Genomic DNA, 27667 nt, shown 5'->3' on the forward strand with positions numbered 1-27667 from the left:
CGACTCTGTGAAATTCGCTATTTTAAAATTTTTGATAAAAATTAAATTTTATCTACAGTTCCTAGATTAATAAATTTTAAGACATGAGAATGTACACAAACATCGTTATAAGCCTTTTGACTTTAACATCCTTTTTTTTATATTCCCGCTTCTACTGGCCAAGGTCACTAATCATATTTATACTGAATTTGCTCCATCTAACTTCTCAGCGCCCAAAAAGACTCGCCTAACTGACTGTTCAGAGAAGATAAATGGTCACATGACTGAAAAGCGTTTATGAAAGAGTTGGAAAAAAACACAGGCATAATTTTAATATCTTGGAATGTGATTACTTTGCAGGGGGGATAGAGTTGAAAGAATAAATAAAGATTGTAAAAATTTGTAAACAAACTCATCACTTCATTTGATCATGGTATAAAAATAAGGATTTTGTATGATAATTATTTTTGATATACTTGCATATACACTTTTTTTATTTAAAAACAACCCCGGTTTTGCTTTTACTCAAATATTGAAATCTATTGTTTTGCCGCCTTAATTATATCTCTTCACAATAAACTAGACTCACTTGGGTCTGTAGCCTGATCACTGCATTTCCGCTACAGATCAATAACAAATATCTCACATGCATAGACATATACATACACAGATGTAGTCCACTCATTGCATAGTCCATCATATCGCACATACACATACATGCATACCATGCATACCAATAAGTGCATAAATAGCAAGACACATCAATCAAATGATGACAGATCTTCAAAAGCCAAAAGTCGTTAGACTCCAATTTCATTTCATTTGTCAACAAAATGCGTTTATGTTAATAAACAAATTCTAATGCTTTTTGTTGTAACTATCGACAGATGAACGAATAAATCAAGAAGAAAACGTCACCAACCGCAAACAAACGCTCCTGGAGAGCAAATGGCATACATAAATGTACGTATACAGAGAAGATTCGGTCAGTTTCATTTCCTTGAACGGAATAAACATTTAAGTTCATGATTTGTGGTACTTTTCAGAAAGAAATTGTTTTTTTTTTAACATTGTATTTTAAACCAGTACTCCAATTTCGTTTTTATATTTATATCGCGACGAGTGCCAGAGGTTGGTTTCTTTAGCTACATTTCAACCAAGATTAATTCGTACAATTTTAATAGCCCCATAAAAACCACAAAACAGGAAGTAGGTACCTTCACACACTATTTCACTTTTTAGCTCTAATGATCTAAAGTTGTGTATTCCAATGCGCACCAGTTACCATATTTACTGCATTTATTTTAACTACCTGCCGCCACTCCTTTAGTTAATTTTTGTGCGCGTTACTCCTTTTCAGTTTTTTGCTATTCTCTACACTGGTGAGCAGAATAATGGGAAAAGTATTTTTATTGATATATCAATAGTAAACAACTTTTTTTTATTGTTTTTAGATAAAATTATGGGTTAATGCCGATTAAAATTTAATGAAGAAAAGGGATAAGAAGTTCAAAATATGAAATTGAGAAATATTTGCTCTTGCAGATTGTTCCCTTCCGAATGAATTTCAATGCAATTTAGAATTTGCCGTTTAAAATTTATAATGATTATAGTTATAACATTAGAAATTTACAACACTAAAAATAAATAATATTGCTATTATAAAGCCTTTTACTTAATTGAAAAAGTTCCCAACATTAATTGCCGGGGAATAATTATTGCTATAAAAAATGCTATAAAAATGCACATTTTCACATCTTTTTTACAATATTCGAAGTTTATTTTTATTAAAAATACGGCTATTAACTATTATATGTGAAAAATGACATCATTTAAATGTCCAGCATGAGCATGTCGACAGGTAAAACCCGCGAAACAGTCGATTCATGAATGCTTAATTCCTGAGAACGTCAAGATATCGATATTAAAGTTAATTAAGTAGAAAAATATTGAAAAACTGGCCGCGGAAATTAGCCATGGAAGTAATTTGAGTAAAATATTCGACCTTTTTTTTGGCAAAGTTTAATATTTCTAATAAAAAAATGTTTCTATAAGAACTAATAAATATTTTTTTTTTAAAGCTTATTGATTTTAGACTTAGGCATACCCACGTCATTTCGGCCGAGGTGGCGAACCTATTTAAAAAGGCATTATAGCACTTCAAAACTCATAATTTGGTATCAATGAGAAAGTATTAAAAAACCTCGAGCTCAAGAGCAATTGTTTGCAAGCGTTACCACGTTATTTCTATTGCTGAAATAGAGCTTACAACAGGCTTTCTCTAAATACTAACAAATACTAACGTATCAGTTGAAATGTGTTAAAAATACTTGTTTAGAAAAACTATTTTAAAAAAGCACTTAACTTTTATTGTAAAACTCAAATTCAAACACAGAAGAGAATTAAGCATAAGAATAAAGGAATGGTTTTTAAGGAAAAAGAAAAAAAATCAATATATTGTATCACCACTTTGTATCGGGTTGCCACCTCGTTTTTTATAAAAAAATATCATCAAGTATTCGGAAATGGCTATCAAAGGAAAATATTTTAAGAAACATTTTAATAAAAGTATTTTGTAACGGCGTTGCCACTTAATTTTTTATGAAATATTTAATCAAGTATTCGGAAATGGGTATCGAAGGAAAGTGGTTTAAAAACGTTTTATTACAAAAATTTTTCTTAATGGCGTTGCCATCTATTTCTTTTTTTTCTTCAGTTGAAAATTTCATTAGGTATGAAAATATGGGTGTCACATGAAATTTGTTTAAAAGACAGAAGAAAGCATTAATTTTTAAGTACGATAATGGTAACTACTTATATCGATTTATATACACAGGTGAATATTATATAATTGGTACATTCTTTGTACATCCTTTATTTGTATTAACGCCCCTATCATCGACATATACATGAGTTGTCGCACATATTTTATTGTGGACATCTGATAAGAATCCCGCCCACTCAGTGCCTTTCAACAAAAATTTTGATCTTCGTGGCCGTCTGTGCAATGGAAACCTCAAGTCAGATTTGAGTTGCTTAATGAAACTTAGGACACGAGTTTGCCTTTCAACAAAAATTTTGATCTTCGTGGCTGTCTGTGCAATGGAAACCTCAAGTCAGATTTGAGTTGCTTAATGAAACTTAGGACACGAGTTTCACAACGCGCGCCAGTCCTTTCTTTCTTGTGCTAACCGGCGCCAGTTGAAAACACCAAGTGAAGCCAAGTCCTTCTCCAACTTTATGGCCTTCCTCTTCTTCTGCTACCACCACATCGAATACTTGGGAAGCCTTAGCGTTTATATCCATTCGTACGACATGACCCAGCCAACGTAGCCGCTCGGTCTTTATTCGCAGCGCTATGTCTATGTCGTTGTAAAGCTCATACAGCTCATCGTTCCATCGTCTGCCGTCACCATCTTGCAAAGGTTCAAAAATCTTGCGCAGAATTTAATAAAAACCTTATAAAGTGTGAGTTTTGTTCGTCGAGTGAGGACTTTAGCACTTGTTGGCAAAAGACATTCTAAGTTGGATTTCAAGGCTGACATTGTTATCGGTGTCAATGCTGGTTTCTAAATAAAAGAAATCTTTTACAACCTTGAAATCATAACTGCCAACACTGATGTGAACGCCGATACACGAGTGCGCCAACTGTTTGTTTGATGCCAGGATGTATGTATATCGTTTTGTCCTCGTTCGCCACCAGACAATTGCTTCTCTAAACTGTTTGGAAAATATAGAACTAACAGCGCCGTAGTTAAAGCCGATGATCTCAATATCATCGGCATGCGCCAAAAATTGTACGCTTTAATAAAAAAAATTATTTTATTTTTACTGAGGGACAATATTTCTTCCCGTTAGTGTACATACCGGCTCCAAATATGTCTTTAATTTAACTGAGAATTCTCGTAATGTCCACTGCAAACACATATATCAACCACAGCCTACCATTTGCAAGACCATTCGTCATTTGTGGCGCGAAACTTTCCCTTATTCTTCCGCTTTTTCTCCTACTCCTTCTGCTTCTGCTTCTCTTTTCTTACACTTGACGCACTCTTTGTTGGTCATGGGCTATTTGTCACAGTTGGAGAACTTTAACAGTTCCACCAGATTATAGTTGGCTCCAGTCATCGGCAATGTGAGTATTAAACCGCGTACTTAGTATTTGTTGCTATTATGTCGCAGTTCCACTAACAGCTCCACAAATATCTAGTTACTCACACAGGTTCTGATGTGTATGTATGTATGTATGTGTGTGAACTTCCTTTGTTTAATGGTAGTGCTGATGTAGGCACCTTTTTACGGCTTTGTTGGTTTTGTTTTTCATAGTTGTTGTAAAGTCATAAAAAATATTTATGTTTCACAGTTAGCTTAACATAAAACGTGGTTTATTAGTTTTATTGTTTTAAGTTTGCCATTTCTGGTTTTTTAATAGAAAATTAATAAATTTTACTGCTTTACTGGCAATAAAAAATAATCTCAGCTAACCACACATGCGTGATTATAGAAGGTAGTGTAGGTAAGGAGGAGATTGAAACAAGAAACTTTTAAATACAGCTAACTCGTGAGGTTAGATTCTGAAAGTAGCGAATGAGTCAGCTGAGAAAGGTAGTGGTATTACCATTGCTAATGAGTCGAAATTGACGAGATAAGAAAGCTGAAAAATACAAAGTTTCTAACTCGTTCTCGTCTCACCTAGAAAGGGGAGTCATATTAAAAAACAAAAATTATCAAGTAAGGCATCCAGGGCAAATGCGACCATTAATACGACAAGATTTTTCTAGGGACTGGACCAACCAAAGATCCAATTTCAAAACTTTCAGGGTTAAGATCTTGATTTCAGAGGCTAGCTTTGAAAAACTTATTAATATTAAAAATAATTTTTTAACTTACAAATCGGTTTCTTAAAAAAAACTGATTTAGTCCAATACCCAGCCAAACGCTGTAGAGTGTAATGGATGCTTATTGTGTTTGCCACAGTTTGTCCCGCTAGTGAAGGATTTCTAAAAGAAATCTTCACCATCAAATTCAACAATCTAATAATGAGTTCCTCGAAGTCTGCCCTTACATAGTCTGTCCTCTTTATTAATATATATATGCAGCTTCTGCAATATCTTCGCAAAAGCCCTCATGTTTCCCTATTAGATGATGCCCTGTAAGAAATTCAATTTTCCACATCTCATATTAGTGTTCGGTGCCCTTTTAGCTGCATTTGCCTTAAAATTCGTCAAACTGTGTTATTTTCTCTACCTTTTAATAGCTTGTCTTAGAGAAATATTTTCGTGTAGCAGTTTTCGAGTAACATACGACACAACAATGCGTTTTCTTCAGGAACTGTGACCGCGCTACACTTTCTTACAATCTTCCAGTTCATCAAAGGTACGACTGACCATTTCTTACCCATGTTGACTCCAAGCAAATTTTTCTATTTAAATATCTTTCCGAGAGATGGATTAGGGGAGTTACATTTGGAAAAAGCATCTGGTGTATCTGTTCATGATTGTTTTAAGGTCCGACGGCAAATGAGGGGCTGCGGATTACTGCCATGTTTTTCCAGAACAGGCTGTGTCTATCAGGAATTGACTAGACAAACGAGAGTCGGTTGAAAAGTCCGTGCAAAAATAAAAACTACTTAATTGTTTGGGGCAAATTGAAAAATGGTTTACCATTTTTATTTTTCGGCATAATCTCCTTTTAGGCTTATGCACTTCGTCCGACGCTGTTCTAGTTTGTTGATACCCTCCGAATAATACGATTAAACAGCCATTCGTTTCTGTAATCACCTCTTCATTTGAATAAAATATTTTTTCCGCCAGTGATTTCTTCAAATTGGCGATCAAATAGTCCAGGGGCACATCCAATTTTAAAATTGTATGCAAAAATTAGAAAAAATCCATAACCTTTCGTACCAATGCCATGATTTTTAATTAGAATGAATGAATTTTAGTATACAGTTTTATAACTTATCAGCTTATCATTTATTGATGAAAAATCCCGTTTATTGTTTACAACTGTTTCCGCTGTCGGGGCTGTCCATCTTCTCCATATAAAAAAAAGTATCGAGCATTCGTTATACAGGGTGGCTGATGAATTTTGCTACATTAAGAAACTCAAATAACTTTTTTTTTAGTGTACGGAATTCATTTATTTTTTTTTCAAGTTGATGGTCATTAAATTTTATTAAATGTAGCTTAACTAGTTTGAAAAATAATTGAATTTAAATGCCCCCCATGCTCGTTGACACAAGTGCGGCATCTTGGTAAAAAGTTGTTCATTGCTGCTTTGAGAGTTGCGACAGGAATAGCCGCAATTGTTGCCCGAATGGATTGTTTTAGTTCATCCAAATTTGTTGGCTTTGTTTTATAAATTTCTTGTTTACATAAACCCCACAAGAAAAAGTCAGGTGCAGTAAGGTCAGGCGACCTGGGGGCCAGCGAAATTCGGAGTTTCTTGAAATCAGTTTATTGGGAAATTTTCGTCGCAACTCTGTCATAACAGTCTGGGCTATGTGAGTCGTTGCCCCAACTTGTTGAAACCACACAGAGTTGAAAGGAATTCTCTTTCGGCGTAGTTCTGGATAGAAAAATTCTTTCAGCATTTTCAAATAACGGTCTCCAGTAACCGTAACGGTGTGACCATTTTCTTCAAAAAAATAAGGCCCGACAATACAGCGTGAAGAAACCGCACACCACACTGTCACGCGAAGAGGATGCAATTCCGTCTCGTGGAGTATCTGTGGGTTAGAAGTACTCCATATTCGACAATTTTGTTTGTTCACATTGTCGTTTAAATCGAAATGGGCCTCATCAGACATGAAAAGGCAGTTTAACATGTTTTGGTCTTCTTCCACCATTTGCAGGATCTTCTGGCAAAATTCCAAGGGAATCGGCAAGTCTGCTGCATTCAGTTTGTTAACCATTTGAATTTTGTAGGGAAATAAGTCTAAATCTTTGTGCATTATTGTTTGCAAAGACTGTCGGCTGACACCAAGTTGAGCAGATAAGCTTCTTGTTGAAACCCTTGGATTGCTTTATATAGCTGCAGCTACAGCAGCGATCGTTTCCTCCGTCCGAACTGGTGGGTTTCGATGATAAGGCCTTCTTGCGACTGTTCCTTGCTCAGCAAAATTATTCACCAGTCTCATTATGGTCCATCTGCTCGGGGGATCGCCGCCAAACATCGGCCTGTACTCTCTCTGTACCAAAACTACGGACTCCAGTGCGTGATAGCGGCGGACTATCCAAATTCTTGTTTGCGTGTCCCAGTTATCCATTTTAATAAATTTTAAAGATCAATCTGCAAATTAAAATAAAAATGGAACAGATAACTTAAAAAGAAAAAAATTTATTCAATTTTTTTTTGGTAGCGGCTTTCATCAGCCACCCTGTATAAAGAAATTTATAAGGAAAAAAATTGTAAAAAATCTAAGAGATTTTTCAGCACCTTGAAACTTGCATTTTATTATACTAAAATATAATAAACTATAAAACTGCATACCAAAAATCTTTCTAGAAGGCCATGGAGAGAGGATAAAAAGTTTGTGAAGTTTTTCTAATGCAGGCATAAAATTTGAAAATTGGATTTATATGGTTTTTGTTAGACATTAAGCTTATAATTTGATACAAAAACAATGAAGACTCAAAAAGAAAAAAAGAAAAATTGTCAATTGTTATTATTTTTGTAACTTTCTTATTGCTTTTAGTAACATATATTTTCATAGTTATATCATATTCTTTTGAATTTTTACAACAAAATAAGATGCTTGAAACCAAATTCATCATATCAAATTTAGAAAAAGTTTAACTTGCTTGGGGAATTATTTTCTCTTTCGATTTTTGTTTTTTTTTTGGTAGTGCATTTTACAAACGTTCATAACTTCTGAAGCCTTTGAGAATGCTTCTCGGAAAATGACTTATTTAAAAAGTATTTTCTGAAATTTGAACGACTTTTGACTAAAGAGTTATCCAAAACATTGCGTTTTGGTATTTTTCTTGGCCACAAAATCCATACAAAATCAGGATAAAGAAAAAACAATTTAAAAGTTCTAATTCCAATTGAGATCATATGATTTGATAAAATCAGATCTTTAAAATAAAAAAACCAAAACGACAAAGCGAAAGGGTTAATAAGCTGGCTGGACAGGGTATGACTGAGGTGGTTACTCCAACCAAACCTGCATTTGGAAGCTGTTTAATTGTATCTCATTCATATTTGAATATTTATCAATCTGTTCAGCCGAACATTTAAACAAAATCAATGCAATCAACTCACATTGCTATTGTTGTACCCTTATTACCATATCCGAAATTATGTTAGTTCGAAATCAAAATCCTGCGCTGCCTCGAACGGCATAAAGTTGTGACTACTTTTCCAATCCCTTGCACCTTGATATGCGCATCGAAATTGGATATGTAAAGTAAGTCAATCAACAAATTATGTTTTTTATTATATATAGAATTACAAAGCATTTACATACATATGTATATTAAAAACAGCAGGGCGCTTTATTGCATCTCAACCCCACAGAAATTATGCAACAAATCACAAGGCATAAAAACAAAAGTCATAAACACGCACACACACCCATATACGCTTATTTGTCCCCCACGGGCTGCCGACAGCACGCGTGTGGCTATGTTGGGCGAGAGTTAAGGCCAATCATTGTGGTGGAAATATGTCATGCGGCGTATCTCATATGCAAATACATCAGCCTATCAATCATTTACAGTAGCTGTAGCAGTAAAAGCGCCAACAACAACATTTGTGTGCGACAAAGAATGCTAAAAATGTAATCACAGCAAAATGCAATGTAACGGAAGTTTACACGCATTAACATAAAATAACAAAAGCTGCAAATGACACATTGCAGTGCAGCACCCACTCTATTCAACTCTGCCACCTCGCCACCGCACTTGTGCCACAAAATTCCATATGTTGCAGCAGTGGTACGCAAGAGAATACAAAATATTGCAAATGCGTTCGGACGCAACTATGCAACCGCTGGCATATGCATGAGTTGATGTGCTTGTGTGTGTTAGAGCGATTGAGTGATGGACTTGAGGGAATTGCCTACTCTGCTGCTGGCTGAGTGGTAAAGGTGCCTTAAGTCCGTTATTGCGGTTGCCGAAGTCAGGCCACAAATAAGTCAACCATGCAACAAGAGAGCAGCAGCAACAAAAACGTAAAATAGGATGAACAGCAACAATTGCTAGCACCGTCATCACCACCACCATCACCATCATCGTCATCATTGTTACATCCATATAAAAGCAAATACGAGCTAATTTTGAATGCCTGTAGTAGAGTGATGCGTAGTGCAGGAGGCGGGAGATGGTGGTGTCCAAATCAAGGTATAGCAGTGCTGACATATCGCATGAGCTTACTACTGCGAATGCAAATATACATACATATAACGACGTAATATTTGTGAATGTGTGCCGCATATGCTATTGATGCTACTCACAAAGGCGCAGGCCGCCACCAATGCAGCAGTCTTTTTCACCTCGCGCCACACTGCAAATCACTCATTCACTTGGCTGCTCAATTAGTTCATCACAAAGTCGCCATTGCGTGCGTGTGTGTGTGTGTGTGTGGGCTAGTGGAGGAGCAGCGGCGCTGCATATGCGGCTATAAACGGCAGCAAGATTTGCATGCGCAATAGGCAATGTGTGCTCAAGCAGGGTGCCATGCATGCAACAAATCCATCATTCACGCCTCAGTGATCGTAAATAGCGGCTCCGCCAGTAAGCACGCACATACAAACTCGAAAACGAAATACTGATTGCCTGAAATCCAGCTTGTTAGCCCTTTCCTTTGGTTGTGCTTCAATGCATGTACATATCTGCATTGTGGTTGTTTTATCTCCTTCGTTCAATTTAATGAGACCTATCAAAAATTAAAATTCACTGGTATAGCGCCACCAACGAACACCACCAAAAGTAGCCATCGTTATAATACCTTGCAGGAAAATCCGCTAATATCGAACTTGAGCGCATCAGGTGAATTTACAACTACGACTAAGTTGTCATCTTCCTGCCTTTCCTATATGCTCAACTAGTTAATTTTACACTTTGAAAGCATAAATGGGTACAAATAATTTTTTTTGTGTTAATATAACAAATTTTTATATTAGTGTTTATAAATATTTTTAATGTTTTAAGTTTATTTTTGGTAATCGAAAAATTCTTTTTCAATTTGTTTCTTAAAATTTTTCGTATTAATTTTTTATTGCACTTTTTCAATTTTTTATTTTGTTTATTTTTTTATAAAAAAGTGTTATCATAAAAAAAATTCATTTTATTTAATTTTTTTAATTTTCAATTTCATTATTTTTTTCCCCTAATTTAAAAGTTTTCCTAATTTAAATATTTTTTTCACTTTCCAGTTTCTTTATTTTTGTTTTGTTTTGTTTAGATTTTTTAAATTTTAGTTTTTTAGTTTTTTTTAGTTTCTTTATTTTAATTTTTGTTTTGCTTTTGGTAATTTGAGTATTTTAACAGAAAACTAGTTCCCAAAATGGTTTCTTAATTTTCCTGATGCCAATTTTGTATTGTACTTTTTTTAATTTTTTATTTTGTTCTTTTTCATAAAAAATGTTTTATAATCAGAATTTTTTCTTAAGTCTCAAACTTAAACAAACAAAACTTGATTTTATTTGATTTCTTTTTATTGTTTTTTTAATTAATTTAATTTTATTTCAGTTTTTTATAAGAAGGGTTTTGCAATAAAAAAAATTGTTTTAAAATTCCAAGCTGGTAAAACGACCTTTGTTTTATATTAAATAAATTAATTTAATTTTTCATGTTTTATTATTTTATTTTAATAATATTAAATTGTTTCCTCTATTTTTATTTGAAGTTTTGAAATAAAAAAATTTGTTCTTAATTTTTGTTTTAATTTTCTTAATTTTTTCACATTCTTTTGTTTAATTTTCAGTTTTTTTATTTATGTTTTAATTAAGTGTTTTTTATGGGTAAAAAATATTTTTAATTTTTTTCATGCAATAATTTTAATTTTATTTTTTTGTTTCTTTTTTAATTTTTTGTTTAATTTCCATTTTTCAGTTTTTTAATCCAAAACATTGGTTTTTATGTGGAGCTTTTTTATGGCAGCAATGTACTCGGAGGTTTGCCATTGTCTGCCGAAGTGCGAGCGTTGTTAGGCAAAACTCCTTCATTATTTGATGCTTTACATCCAGAGATTCGAACCCAGGCTTAGAATGGTAGTCACGTACCAACTCATTCGGCTATGACGGCCGCTTGAATGAAGGAATATATAAATACGCGACGCGGAAAATTTTATCTCATATTGGCAGAGAAAACAATAAGAATTTGATGCGAGCGGAAGTAAAATTATTTTCACCCATTAACGATCCCGTTTTTAAGTTGCTCATTACAGAAAAAATTACAATAAGTAAGGAGGTCAAGAATGTTTTGCAAAATAATAAAGGTAGGATTTTTTCGGAACAACAATTTATTGAGACTTGTTTGAAGGCAAAAAGTCGACCCAACGAAAGGAAAGCTAACTTGTTTAGATAGTTAAGTTTTTTTCCTACAAGGAAACTATGTATATACATACGTATATTACAAACATACATATGCTTATTCGCGTAAATGCATATCAGCACAACTAGTATAAATTGCGTATAGAATTGTGATTCATAAGATTGCAATGATGAGTGGTAGCTGCTACCGTTGCTGCAGGCTGGGAATAGGGCAATACTTCGAGGCTTTTGTTGTCGTCAGCCTTCTGCGCTAATTCCTCTGCTGCCGCAACATTAGACTTATGTGCGGGTAATACTTCAATTGAATTGAATTAATTTTGCGATGCCAAGCGCGTGATGAATGGCCAACCAACCGACCGGCCGATCGACCGACCATTAAGCCTCTTAACTATTCACATTTGCTAGGCGATGGTTTTTGCGGCCGCGCATGCGCCTTGTCCATTAACTGCCAATATCAATGGGCAGACTGCACTAAGCAGTAGGTATATGAAAGTGATTTGTGTAGGCGCATTTGCATGGGGTTTAGGTACTTGTATGACTAGGCGCCTAGTACGTACAAGGACATACATATACATTATATATACAAGCATGCGTGACTATTGAAGGTGCCTAGTAATCATTTTTGTGGAAGCGTACATGCTTGTGAGTTTTTCATTTCGACCGCATATCTGGGGTGGAGAAATCGCTTTCATGCCTATTTGCTTGGCATACCAATGCAAATTTCCGCAAACATTTCAAAATTATCTGCGCACATTTGATCAATTACTCACGTTCTCTTTGGGCAATTGTGGCTTTCTAAAGAGGCATTTAAGCCACAAGTATGCATTTTCGTCCAAATTCATAGGCGACATCTGCCATTCAAAATATGTGAATTATGAATCAATTAAAATGAGTAGTAAAATGGATAACACTATAAATAGTTTAAAAATGTGGGTTAAATCGAATGCACTTGAATAAACATGAAATAATGTCAACACTTTTTATGGAAGTGTTTTCGAACTTAAAAAAAAAACTCATTTATTTCGAGTTATTTTCCAATTCATGATATATGTGTATCCCGTAAGCAAATTATCCCATCAACGTAATCTTCCAATCGTAGGATAGCCCACGTCATACTAAGTTTCGTAAGGGTAGGCTACAAAAAAACATGTGGTTTTGATGGAGTCACACCATATGGAAGGGTCGTTATATGAGATAGTTTGGGTAAGCATATGTCGTGCTCAATACTGGAAAGGTAGCAGTTCGGCCTACACCAACATGCAGAGCCTAGATGGGCCAGCCCTACCGGATCTCAAAAGCTAACTCGAGTTTTTCGTCTACGATAGATAGGGTGATTGGCCTCCGATAGTGACTTTCAGGGGCGCGAAAATATACGAACATATTTATTGACTGTCGATGAATGCCGTTTACAGCCGCAGCAGTTGGTGCACGTTTTGAGTGATTTCATGTCAAACAATCCAAGTATTTCGGACATGGTTTTCAATTCAAAATGGAAACTAAAAAAATATCTAAAATTGTTTCATAATTTTAAGACCTTTTCAGCGTTAAAAATGTTGGTTTTTAAACTCTTCAGTTCTTCTGAACATTTTAATAATTTTTAATTAAAATTAACGCATTTTTTGGCTTTCTTTGACTTTTTTTCATTTGTAAAAAACATTCCGTCCGAGATATTTTCATTATTAACTGAGACTATGCACAGTACGCCCAGAAATTTTAATAATGGTATTTCATTAACTTTTCGAGTTACATTCAAGCCACAGTTAGCCAGTGCAAAATCTGCTTACGAATTTCACCGAATGCGGCTGCAGATGATGCAACGTAGTAGATATTATTTCACTCCTGTATGGTCCGTAGGCCAGAGTGTAATTGAACGTTACATGTGAGAGCTGCATTTAACTGATTTCGCATTGCTGTATGGTCCGACTTGACATACGAAGTAGTCTGTGTGAAGGACCGGTAGTATATTTCTGGGACTCACATGAGAGTCAGTGCAGGATGTAGGTTGAATGGTTGAAAAAACATAGTGACAACTAATGTTTTGCTAAGTGAAGCTTCTAGTAGATCATATAGATACTCTGAGTACCAGCTATAGAGGCTTTTAGCCACTGTATGGTGCCACTGACAAAGTGCTCCACACTCCAGATGGGTCTTAAGATCAGAAATAGTTCTATCTTTATTTAACCCTGGCAGGAGCTGTGTCGCACTTTTCACCATAAGACAGGCATTGGCAATTTTTGAACTACAAGCCTCTTCTATTTGCCATTTCCCCGCTCGCTATCTCTATGCTCGATTAACTTGATGAAAATTTGCATGCGAAACAAAAACAAGTATGGCTATAGCTCATTAGACTGGTATAGCGTGCTGCCTTACCAACACATGTACTTTAAGCCAGCTTTCTTCTTGCGTTGCCAACATATGTTCATTTGCACCAGTTGCTTCATCTATTCGCCATTTGCTAACTCTCGTCGAAAAAGATGCCTTTTATCGAATTTCTTATTCTTAGCTTTTGTGGTCCCGGAGAAAAGCCATGTCGAAATTTCAGTTTATATGGAAGGTTCCACGCCTTCTTTTCCAGTACCTACTATATTTCACCATAAGTGCGGTATATACAAATGCCTAGTTTCAGTTCCCTGCCTTAGTTTGATTTAGAGATATATAGATTTTGATATTTTAGTTCATATGTCAGATGCCACGGCCTCTTTACTATGTATATAACAGAGTTTACATATTTTAGTGTGGCGCATTTATATAATGATGATGTTGATATAATTGGCGCTTACACCCTTTGGCGCTTACTCCTCCTCCTATTTGCGGTGTGCGTTTTGATCTTTTCCACAATTTGAGGGACGTACAGTTTTATGGCGCCTCCGAACGGCAGATGGATTTTTAACAGAAGTGTCTTCGGGGCAGAAATACACTTGGAGGATTTTCATTACCTGCCAAGGGACGACCGCTGTTAGAAAAACTTCTTCTATCATTTGGTGTTTCATGCCCGGAGTTACGAGCTCAGGCACAACCCAATAAATTCGGTTATGGCGACGCTCTATTCCCAACAATAATTACAACGAGAAAGGTTTACGACTAAAATAATATTGACGAAAATTAGTAGGGAAATAAGGAGTACTTGAAGTTATATTTCGCTCCAATGTGCATAAGCTGTGTTATATACGTAATTGTTTGTTTCTTCATAATATATCAAATGTTGTTTAAAAACGTATTCAGTGTCTTTGCAAAGCTTCAAATGAGCCAGCAGACATAAGCATAAATATATATATCTACTGAAACTGTTCCAGCTGCATTAGCCGTGCTTTGGCTAATTGCTTTCTAAAATACTCAAATCAACACAAATGGACTATGCAAAACGAATACCGCAAGCACTTGAACTAATTTCCATTTTAATTGTAATATAGTACAAAATTACTCTGAAGTTATGAGATACGCAATTTGAATAATGAATATTTGCAGGAAAAAAAGTAAAACGAAGAGAAAGAACTAATCGTAACGTAAAAGGTAATGAAAAAGGAAATATTAATTTGAGGAAGACGCCACCACTTGCAGGTGTAAATCTTTTTATTATCACAACCCCGAACATCGTTCCAACCCCAAGTTAATAGTAACTAATTTAATGACAGAAATCACAGCCAACATAGAAACAAAGAGCAAATCCCGTTTACTCACCCCCACTTCGCCTCGCGTACCATTGAGGTACGTAATTCATTTTGCCATGTACTCGTAATTAGGTGATTTGCATTCATATGCCCGTGCAGCAAACGAACGTTGTGCTACAAATGAATGTGGCACAATGTCAAGACATGCAAGGTAAAATGAAGTAAGGCAAAGAAAAAAAAAAACAAAATTGCTCGCAGGAATTAGAAGAAGGAAGGAGTGGTGAGCTCCAAGCAAATGTTTAATTGAAAAAGTAACCCAAAGCGAAGAAGAAAAAGAAGAGAATACATCAGACGAGTACTACGAAACCTTGGAAAAGAAAAAAACAAAACACACACAGAAACGGAGAAAAAGGCGGGGGTGGAGGGGGGAGTTACAAGCAGTACAAACATAATGCGTTGACGTGCTTGACTGGGCAATTGGATATGCCAACTAACTACCTGGCGGTTAGGTACATAGATCTAAAGCTTGACTCTGCGGCAGATAAGCGAAATGCGTGTGGCACAGCAACGTAACAGCGCTCAAAATAGGACGAAAAAATGAAATCTCTAGTATGAATATTAAATACGGCACTTTGTGGTTAATTACAAGGAAAAAATTATGAGATAGAAAAAGCGAAAGGAAAATGCATCAACCGAAAAGCAGCAGCAGCAGCAAAAGATGTCGGTGATGATCTCGACTAAGAGTGCACGAATAACTGTGGCGTTATACCATATAATATATAGCAAACAAACAAAAAAAAAAGCAGAGTGGAAGAGGAAAAATATAGCGAAATTGAAATGCTCGTAGCCAAGTTTTGTGGTCAACGATGTTAGCATAATTTATGCACGAGCGGATATCATTGCCACAGTGGCACTGCTGAGGTGTTTACATACAAACATTCGCACTAACAGCAATGAAAAAGCCACTAAGTCAGTCAGTCAGGCCAGCAGGCAGGCTGTCAGCCAACCAGTTAGTTAGTTAGTTAGTGAGTGTGTTGGTGTAGAGCCGCCAGCGTTGAGGATGAATGACGCGAGGGAAAACAAATTACAGCGTACAAATAGTGGAGAAGGCAGCAAACCGCAGCAGTAACAACAGCAACACCAACAACAGCAACAACAGTATCAGCAGCAACTAAGAATAAACAAACAAGCTTTACTAAACTAGCAACTAAATGAGCGAACAGCGAAGCAGCAACAACAACAACAACGGACGAAATTCAAATGCAAATGCAAATGCGACGCAAATTGCTGCTGCAACATAACCTAAATGGCGTCATTTAAAAAATTCTCGGTTAAGGAAGGAAAAAAGGATGGATGGTTGGTAGGAAAAAATAAAGAAAAATGCTAAAACAGTGCACTGAATAAACATGGAAATGGCAATAAAGAAAATGCCAAGTGTAATGAGGGGCGAAAGGAGTTCAAAAAGAAAAACAAAAATGGGTATAGAAATAGAAAGGAAAAAATTGTATGAATAGAATCGAAAATAAGCGAAAAGAAATGTCATGAAGTGAAATGAAATGAAAAAATTTAAGCAGAAGCAATTAAAAGGAAAGAGTATAAGTACGGCAAACGAAATAAACAGAAAAATATTTTAGTTAGCAACAGCGCAATAGGATGGAAACCATAAAAGATTTACTTAAAGTAAAAAAAAAACGACGAAAAAAGAAGTGCATTATAGAATGTTCATTAAAGTACAAGATTTATTAAAAATCGTCGCTGGGGCAGTAAAAGCGCCAACTCCAGTTTTTGGCCAAAATAACCTACTAATTAAATCAGTTTTTCATTTTTAACTTAAAGCTTGAGGAAAAACTGATTGTTTGCTACAAAATAGTATTTTCTCACTTATTGAAGGTGTTGCGTAGTTATTACTTATGAGGTTTTTCCGCTATACTGTAAAATTTTATTAAAAGAAATTAGAAGTGGCGCGACAATATATACAGCGATAAACCACTATAGCACACGAACCTACTCGCAAGTTTCAAGAAGTTATGTGCTTTTCATTTAATTTTAATATTTTCTTAATGGAAATATATTTCATCCTCCTATAAAATCCATATATATCCAGGTTTCAGGCATTGTGCAAATTAAAAAAAATTTAAGTCTCTCATTAAAATTTTACACTTATTAACCAGAACCTTTCGAAAAATTTCGGGCGTGCCTATAGTCGATTGAATTTGGGTGTAGTAAAGTGCGAATTTGAAGTGACTCGAAAAGCGCATTAATTTTAAAAACTTTTTTTTTTACGGTGTTGGGTATTTTCTTCCTAAAATAAAATTTGGAGCAAAAATGGAAAAATATATTAGTTTTTCTTTTTTTTTTTTTAATCTGCTTGTACCAGTACAACACAGGCTAAGGAAAAGAGATAACTAGTAAAAATCTCACTGTGAAACTAGTAAAAAAATTTCGAAAATGTGTTAACCTCTTTGAATATTTTTCATTGTTTTGAAGCCCAAAGTGTTTAAAATCGATATGGGCAATCATTTATATGGCCACTTCAGATTACTTTCAATGGCTGATGTTGGTAGTCGGACATTGTTCTGGTTCAATTAGATACAGCGCCCGGTTGTACTTAGCAATTTCAGGAAGAGTTTGTGATATCTAATAGATTTCAAATTTTAGTTTTCAGATTATCCTGGCTATTATATCTGAAGTGAAAATATTGGCATCTGGCAACCACTCAAATTTCGAAACGTATGTGAATTTAGCCAGACAACCAGACAGCCAGACAACCAAGCAACTTTATGTGCCCTGCAATCTCACATAATAACATCTAACCTCGTTGAGCAATGCTTCTCTGTTCTCAATGCCTTGGGAGCAAGGAACATCGTCTTCCTGCGTTGGGCACCCCGACATAAATTTCACGGCGGCAATTCAGGCGGTCTGTCTATCAAAACAAAGGGCTATATTGAAAAACCAAGAATGCGATCCTTTTGCGGACTAACGAAAGTGCAGATAAGGAAGTTTTCAACGACTGAAAAACACGGAATTTTTACTACGCTGAAGGGAAAGCTAAGGATAGCGACAGGCAAAACTATTTATCTTTTCTTCTCGAAGAGCATCCAGTAGGCCTTAAATCTAGATAGGGAGCACTTATAAAAACTCTCACTGATTACATTTCATGAAATTAGAAATAGTAGAAACAAGCGTCTGTCATTTTGTGAGCTGGACGATGGAATGGTAGATCACATAATCTGCGAATATGTACCTCTTTCAAGACGAAAACTCACACATAAGTAAGTTATTCACACATACGAGGGTCATTTTTATTCGTTACAAGTCGCATTCGATTGAGCTGAGTCCCGCAAAGTGAATACACACCTCTCTTCAACGGTTATCCATCTGTGGTTCTCAGTCGGTTAGTTGGAATTGGGAACTTGGTGGAGATAGTTATAAATATTATTATTTTATTGAGCCATAGTACTTGCGGTGGTATCTAATGTGGTATATTGTGGTCTACCGTGAGCATTAGTTAAATACTTGTAATAAATTTATAATTTTTTCAGCCTTTTATTCCATTTTCTAATGAATTCAGAGTGACATTCGCACTAATCCTAGTTTCCTTAAATGAAAACGCATTCGTAAGTTTGTTGTGAATATTGGGTGTTTTAAAAATGGAAACCTATACCCTGTTATCAAAAAGTACCGGGAAGGCGATGTTGACTGATGTTCGATAGCCTTGGCGTAGTGCACCATGAGTACCTTCCATCGGGCCAGACAGTCAATAAAGAATATATATTACTTATCCGTTTTGAAGCGTTTGAGAGATGCTGTACGTCTCAAACGGCCGGAATTGGGGCAAACAATTTTGGATTTGCATAATGATAACGCGCCATCGCACCGAGCCCAAATTGTGCTGGATTATTTGACCAAACACCAAGTAAATACCATCGTCCTAGCACCGTATTCACGACTTCTTATTGTTTCCCAAGTTGAAGTTACTACTTCGTGGAAAGAGATTCCAGTCAGAGTGTTGCTTCAAACGGGTCATATTTTGAAGGAGATAAAATAAATTTGCCTGAAATTTAACTCTGTTCTGTTTTATTTAAACATTCCCGGTACTTTTTCGTATGTAAGTTACTTATGCAAAGCTTTGGTGAACCTTTTATGATGCGTGAAAGAGTAAGAATCACTCTTTCCTGAACACAACTTGGAGAGCTCGTTTTATTTTCTGATTATGATGTGGAGCAGATGTGTTTTCCTCTAAGTCTGTTCTTCTTTTTCTAGTTAGCGGGAATCCCGATTTAAGCATTATACCTAGTCTAGCATGATTGCTCTTGGAAATACCTCAGCCGGTATTCACACACCCCAATTATGGCGCCTAGAAAATGTCTCCCCCTTTTCTTTACATAATCTTAAACTCTCCTGATCTTTTCGCGGTTAGTCCTTCCAGCGAGACTACCCGAGTGGTGCCGGAAAATCAGAAGCGCATGAATGTTACTCAAAGAAAGTGCGCTGCTTTGCGTGTGTCCAGATTGGTTCACTTGCTAAGCTCTGGGCTTCAAACTTTAAAGATTGAGTCAGTTAAGCAAGCGGTTCTATAACTAAAAACTAGCTATTCTGGCGCACTTATATTAAGGTCTGTGTTGACAGGATGTAAATTTCCAAAGTGAATAGGTCTATGTATTTAGTTACCAAAAATTTCCAACTCCCATTTGTACCTTCTCATTTTTTTAGTACTCTGCTTATACTTGTACAAGGTAGAGAACGACATATCAATATTATATTCAATATTTATAGAGGCCCCGCTTGCAGCAATTCCCACCTAGCTTGATATTATCGAAATCATTTGGTTCAAATATGACGATGTTCTGGTGCTAGCCACTTTGACCTACCCTCTATAAGTAAACATTCGTGAGGAGTCAAGTAAAAAAGTCGCATGAAAAATACATATAAACGATTCCAAAGGCAGATACAGTTACAACAGAGCAGCAGCTAGGCATTCACAAAGAAGTTATGAACAGTTCTCGAGAGGGCAGAAATTGCGTTGCCTGTACCAGCTGCTTTGCTTGCTTGCTTATTTGCATTCAGAGCTGTAGCAAGAGGATTCAAAGGCCTTTATACAATTGCAGATAGTATCTATTGCTCGATGTTTGCATGTGATTGCGGACTTACGTGCCATTTATCCATTACATTTCCTCATATGCAAGCAGAGCGCACGTTGTTTACAACAGATTTGCATGTGGCTGTTAGTACATACTCATGTGGCATGTGCAACAAGCCTTGAAGGACGCTGTGCATGTAGAAGATTTTATGAAAAAAGAAAAATTCTTAAAATTACGAGCTCCTGGCACACTTATATGTATGTGTGTGAGTAGTGAATAGAAAATAAATAACAACAACAGCAAAGCAACATCAACACCAACACGTCCGCGCTCATATCAGTAAGTAGTGAAGCGTCTAAACGTTCTCAAATGTATGAATGAATGAACGAACGAAATAATAAGTGAATGCAAGTTGATGTGCGCAGTCAAATGTAGCACAAGCGCCTGCGCCACGAAATATGCAACATGCCAAGGAAGTAATCGCATATGCAACATCTCTGCATATGTATAAGTGTACATACATATCATATAATTTTTTTTTTATCTGTGAAAAGCGAACTTTACATGTAAAGCCTTTTTCGCCGGCCTCCTACGCCCCTTTTCCTGTGTTTGTTAAGTGTCGTGCGTGCAAAGAAAAGCACTGCAGTACAACTGCAGCGATTGCAACGTTATCACGTGGCACGGAAAAAGTGAAAATGCGGCGTGCAAAACGCACATGTCTTTACATACATATTTACATAAACACTGACGACTGTAAATGTGCATTAGGGATAATAAACCTGGAATTTTGAGATTTCGATGTTTTGGCAGTCCCGAAAATATCAGAATTATAGACAAATAATTAATTTTATACGAAGCCATTAAAATTGACACAGAAAATTTCTTTCAACAATAGCAATATTGATTTAAACTTATTATCAAATAGAAATACGTTTGAACATCTTTGTTTTTGTTTTCTTTTTAATATATATGTATGTACACGTGCCTGTATATATGAGTGCCTCACTTGTAAATACAGTGCCGCTCAACTGAATAGGTTTGAAAATTATTTCTTCTATTTTTTCTTCTCTCTTTGTTCCTATGGCATTTTTTCCTTCTTTCTTTTTTGTTTTGAACATTCATTTGTTTACTCATAACATGACAAAAAAATTTAACGGGTTCTATGCAACGGTAAATCAGAATTTTGCTTTCATCGAGGAATTCGCTAAATGTGTGGTCTATTTTTGGCTCATCTGATTAGGTTTGACAACGTTGACTTCACTTTTTGATTGACTGCTTGATTGAAAACATATAATTTCTTTGGTCTACTTAAATTTAAAGTAATTGCTACCATTTTTTTTATATGGGTCGGGGAAAATCTTTAACCGATTTTGAAAAAGTCAAATTAAAGGCTATATTGAATCTGGCCTAAAACATAATGAAATAGCAAAGAAGATTGTTCGAAGCCAAAACGTGGTAATTTCGTATTTTCTTCGTAATGAAGCCGATTACGAGAAAAAAATGAAAGGAGGGGAAAAATATGCTACAACGGCATCAGAGAGGCGACTAATCCTTCGAACTGCTTCGAATTCCCACCTCTCTGCCAGTATTCGGAGTGTTAAACACTTAAAGAGATTAAAAATAAAAAAACCCTCCTCTCAATGATGCACGGAAAGAAGCGCCACTTCGATTTGCGCGGGATCACATGACATGGAACAAGGAGTGGAATGCTGTGGTCTTCTCCGACGAAAAAAAGTTCAGTCTCGATGGACCGGATGGCTACAACTACTATTTTTACGATATGCGAAAAGAGGAATGCTTTTTGAGTCGTCATCACCCCTGTACAGGAGTCGTAATAGTTTGGGGAGCCATATCGTTTAATGGAACTTGCGAGCTGCAGTTAGTTTCATCAAAGATGAATGCAAATGTCTACAAGACTGTGCTCCAAAAGGCTTTTTTCCAGTTTTCCGAAATGCTTGGACCTATTCAATGGACGTACCAACAAGACAATGCCCCCATCCATACAGCCCGGGTTACAAAACAGTGGATTAAGGACCAGAATGCCAACTTGCTCGAGTGGCCGCCATACTCCCCAGACATAAATATTATCGAGAACATTTGGGGACTTTTATCCAAGAGAATGTATGAAGGGGGAAGACAATTTCAAGACTCGGCGACCCTGGTTGAAGCTATTAAAAAAGCCTGATCAACTATTTCACTGAGTGAAATTGAAAAATATTACGATTCCTTATCAACTCGAATGTTTGAAATAATTAAGAATAAGGGTGGTCATACCAAATATTAAATAATGCAGAAATAGTGTCTTTTATTACTTAAGTTACCCAGTGCCATGAAATATTGCTGTGAAATAATTTTTTTTTATATTTAGTTTTGTTGGTCAAACCTATTCACTTGAGCCAAAAATAATGTAGATTTTCAGCTATGTTTTTGAAATTATTATAAAACAAATATAAAAACCAAACCAAAAAAAAAACCTTTTGTATTTTATAAATAATTGATCGTTTTACTTAACAAAATTTATTTGGTTTAAATCCGAGAGCTCGTTATGAAGAAATTATGTACTAAGTCTAAAAAAGAAGTCAAACCTATTCAGTTGAGCGGCACTGTAATTACACTGACTTACACGTATCAACAGCTTCCAACCACAAAATAAATTTGTTAACACTTTAAGTTTGCTTGCATCGATCTCTTTTCGACCCACCTTAAGTTACTTTTTTAGATATGAACCCGCCAAAGTTTTACTAAATGGGTAAACATTTAACACTTATCTTTCGTTTCGTCTCTAGTGAAATAATTTTCTCTGTAAATAAAAATTTTATTTAAAACCCATTTATTTATTTTTTTTCTTATTTATGGCAGGACATCTTCTCAAACAATATGGATGCCATTTTTTCGAGTTAAGTTGTTGCAAATTAATGTTTATCGAAACTCCGGGAATAGTCCCGAAGTGCCGAAAAGCCCGGGTTCATAAAAATCGTCAAAATTTGCATTTCTAATGCACATACTTTTGTCTATAAAGACGCTTATATGCCTCAAAAGCGGATACCATTTCTACAAACATCATTGAAACGCATTCACTGCTCCGCTCTGCTTCGCTACGCCTGCACTTGCAACCGAAAGCAGCACTTCCGCCTCATTTCCGCCACTAACGCTACCCGAACTTTTGTTGCCTTTCCTGCACCGCAACACCTACGTGTACATACTCGTACACCCATACATATTCATATGCTCGCACCATCTCCGCTTTCTTTGTTTGCATTTTTATGTTGTTTGCCACATGCATACATATTTTATTTGAAGCGTGTTGCAGCTGTGCACACTACCGTTTGGCTTTCATTTTTTATTCGAGACGTCCTGGCGCAGTGAATTATGAAAATACGTCAGTATAAAGCAAAGACTAAACTGTATACATTGCATACGGCCTTTTGACAACACCCCGCTCCCGGCGCAAGTAAGTATTCGTACACACATACATACAAGTAATCGCTTTGTTTACTTTGTTTAACTTCTTTGTGTGCCAGTAAAAGTAGATCTGTGTATTTTTCTTCTTCTATTTTACGCTCGACCCCCGCTTGCAACCTCGCGCTTTCTCACATACGCACTCCTCATTCTCAGGTCACCCCTCCCACGGCTGATACGGTTGGTTTATAAAATTTCCGCTTTAGCGGTTTTTAGTATAATAAAACTAAAAGTAATTTAATTTTTTTAATAATTTTATTTTTCTTCAGTTTGTCTCTCATTGCTGCATACCCTTACATACGAGGGCTGCATCATACATTGTGTTGCTAGCTACAATGTGGTGTCTGCAATACAAAATTTGTGCTTTTTCAGCTTATGCCTACACAGAACCTTTTGACGCGCGAGCATCACTTTTGTTGTTTGAAGCGAGTTGAAAAATTCTTCTCGCCAAAAATTGAAATTAGCTTGCGAAAATATTTGTCTGATGCCTTATTATGAACTTCGCTGGACTTTCTACAATGAAACCCCACATTTTCCAAATATAAAACACGTTAAGCTACATATAAGTAAATCGATCATGACTAGTGCTGAGGAAAATCACAAAAGCCGTCCAAAATCGGCTGCTCTGTGCGTAACTCAACTGCCCCACAGTGGTCGGTAGATCACGTTTTATGCTAAAAATTACAAGGACCTTTCCGATTTTAATAAAACTTCGGAATCAATACTATAACGTCATACACAATCCGAGTATGTCATAAAATTTCAAAGTAAATTTCTCTAAAATTGAGAAAATACTTTTGAAAATGCCACTAATTCGGATTCAGAATTTACGAATGTAAATAAGTAAATTGTTAGACGCAAAATATTATGCGGAGCATCCCTCGTACGTCTCCTTCTTGTTGCATAGTCTCATATTCGCTTTTATGTTTGCGCATTTGTGTGAGTAGGCGTGTTAGCTCCTTGTGCTTTTTCGGTTGGTCGCCTAGCGGCATTGAGGTTGCAAAATGTTTTTTAGATAAATTTTCGGTTTGCTTTATGCATTTTGCTCGCTAGCTGGCTGGTTGGCTGCCTGCTGCATTTGTTGGCCGCAGGTGCTGCCAGCAATCCACAGCTTTTTTCTATTCATACGAAAACGCTGCGCTTTCTTTAATGGTTTATAACCTTAACCTGTCTGGCGGCTTTATTCGGGTTTTGTCTTCTTTGCTAAAGTTTTTTTTTCGTAATAAATTGCGAGTTCTTTTCAGTATGTTTGCTCCTATCCCTGGCTTTTGGGTATTACAAAGTTGAATCTAAATTAAATTTCGGAGTTTCTCGGTTAACTGCAATTGGTCATAAATGCATTTAAGCTCGAATAGTGTAATAAATTCTTATGAGTAGATTACTATTTTTCCATTTAAAGCGGTAGTGAATTTTGTGACATAATCAGTATTGCCACTTGTAGAATTTTGCTACTAAAATTAGTCGAATTTCTTCCTCCTGGTAGGTTGGCTTGTTGGAACGGATTTTTGGAGGTTTTTCTAGTTATTCCTCTATAAATACAAATTCAGCCTGCGAAAGTTTATTGCATTTTTATTGAAGAGAAATTTAATATAATTTATAATCGAATACGCACATGTTCGGACTCAGAAAGATACAACAATATTGAAAAAAATTTTAGCAAGAGTTAAGTTTTAGCACAGACATACTTTTGAATGGGGTGGCCATACATACATAAATGGCGCTTACACCCTTTCTGGGTGTTTTGCCGAGCTCCTCCTCCTATTTGTGGTGTACGTCTTGATGCTTTTCCACAAATAGAGGAACGTACAGCTTTAAGCCGACTCCGGAGGGTAGATATTTTGATGAGGAGCTTCTTCATGACAGAGATATACTCAGTGGTTTGGCATTGCCTGCCGAGGGGCGACCAATATTAGAAAAAAGGTTTTTTCTTAATTTTGGTGATTCTCCGAGATTCGATCCTACGTTCTCTCTGAATTCCGAATAGTAGTCACGCACCAACCCATTCGGCTACGTCGGCCGCTGGCGTAGCCATATGTACTAAAAATTAAACATGTAAACCGTTTAAAATAGTGAAATACGGGCATCAAAAGAAAGATATTTACAAAGTCTCCGATATTTTTTCTCTAGTAGGGTTACCACTTATCTAAGAACTAAAGCTAATTTCGACAAATATAATAATAATATTGTTATTAAGTACAAGCAATCTGAGCAAGTTTTAACACAGATATCCTTTTTAATGGGGTTGCCACAGAAAAGTAAAATGAATTATATACGTAACTTGATTAAAATAGTACAAATGGCTATCAAGCGGAAAAAGCCCTCAATCATTAAATATTTTCTGCATAGGGTTGCCATACATATGAGAACTTAACCAAATTTCGACAAAGTAGAGAAAAATATAACAATATTGCTATTAAGGGAAGAGATTTGGGCACCTTTCTGTACTCTTCCAAAAACTCAAATTTTATTTTTCTAGACCCCTCTCATAGACCCCTCACATAGACATGTATATGTATATGCTAACAGTTATAGTTCGATTCTTTATGTTCAGATGAATCTATTATCAGTTACTCTGACAACGCCTAGGGAACTTTATATTGAACGGTTACAGGAAATGAGGTATCAGTGGCTAAACTTAAAAAGTTTTAAAAGAAAAATTCCAAATATATTTGTCAAATTGTTTGCATAAAGCATTTTATTATTCACGGTCAAATATATCAGTTTTTGTGCCGGAATCTCATCTTTTGCGTTGTTTAGCGAATTTGCGTTTTGTTTAGATGATTATTATTATAGTATAACGGTCTTAACTTGTAACAGAGCTTATGGCAGGACTAAGTACACTCTCTTTTGAGACATATAGTACACAACAGCCATAGAAAAGATACGGTTTGGTAGCAATTGAAGTTGGAAGATGTTTGAAGGCAATTCCTAGCTTGCTTCGCAAAAAATCTTGGGGTAAAACAGAATATGCTTTCACGTCGACGACCAAATTGAATGTCCATGTCGCCAATGTTATGCACTACGTGCATACTTGATGAGACCATCTTGGTATGATATACTTTGAACTATTAAAACCTAGCGTAACTATCACAGAAGACTAGAGAACTGACACAAAAATGGTTAAGTCTCAATAGAGACATAACAAAGTTATCCTCCAGCATCCTCCCATGTCTCATAGAATTGCCCCCATATGAACTCATAAAACAGATGGCATCGAGACTTAATGCGTTGTTCTGGTGCGGAATTTGTGTGCTACACGTGGAAGTAAGTGACGTACGCAAGTACTTCGAAGTGTAAATATGTAAACATATTTTTAATAAAAATGCCTTAAATAAAAAAAAAAAAACAATCGAAATATGTTGCGAACCAATATTAGAAAAAGCTAGGAGCAAATATTATATTATATAAATTTTTACAGCGTTCAAAGCCCATCTAATCCTGGAACGCCGGTAGTCCAGTTTTTATAATAAATATAATACCAGTCGCCTTTATTTCACCTATCTATACTTTTAAAGGGCTAAGTAAGTCATATCACTAAAAAGTACTGGACATATACTACTGGGTGGAAGTCCTATGCAAATGCCCGATGTACTCAGACATTAGGTGTGGGGATTAGGGTGTGGGGATTAGGAAGACTGATGGACGATATGATTTGAGTGGAATTTTTAGGCGTTCAGTTGATTAGCTGTAGCTTGTGTGAGCTGTTGTGGAATTTGGGGTATAGTCACCAGTCAAGACCTGTATGGAAGCTCAACTGATAGTAGTCTTGGCATCGAAGTCTCAACGGAGACTTAAATTTGGTACCACGGGGAACAGAAGCCCTCGCAGTTTGTTCCGACCTATTCTTGAAGACGGCCCTCGGGGAGTATCGTGGTGGTTGGCGTGCAACACCCAAATGCAGGCAGAGCATTTTTAGCTCGTTGTGGAATATCATTGCAACCGGTGCCATAGTACGGCAGAGGTTTAGATAGGCCTCGAACCCCTCCAAGGTGGTGAGTGCGTCCATTCTACATCGCCAATTAGTACCGTAAATGCTTTTA

The 27667-nt window shown here is 36.1% G+C and overlaps 1 protein-coding gene across 1 annotated transcript in view; it reads right to left on the minus strand.

Moving 5' to 3' along the window:
• Nucleotides 1-27667, minus strand: part of LOC128867071 (protein Wnt-5) — a 194908-nt gene that overhangs the window by 160756 nt on the left and 6485 nt on the right. The window lies entirely within an intron of this gene.

Source organism: Anastrepha ludens, chromosome 6 (genome assembly GCF_028408465.1).
Source record: "Anastrepha ludens isolate Willacy chromosome 6, idAnaLude1.1, whole genome shotgun sequence".
Lineage (NCBI taxonomy): Eukaryota > Metazoa > Arthropoda > Insecta > Diptera > Tephritidae > Anastrepha > Anastrepha ludens.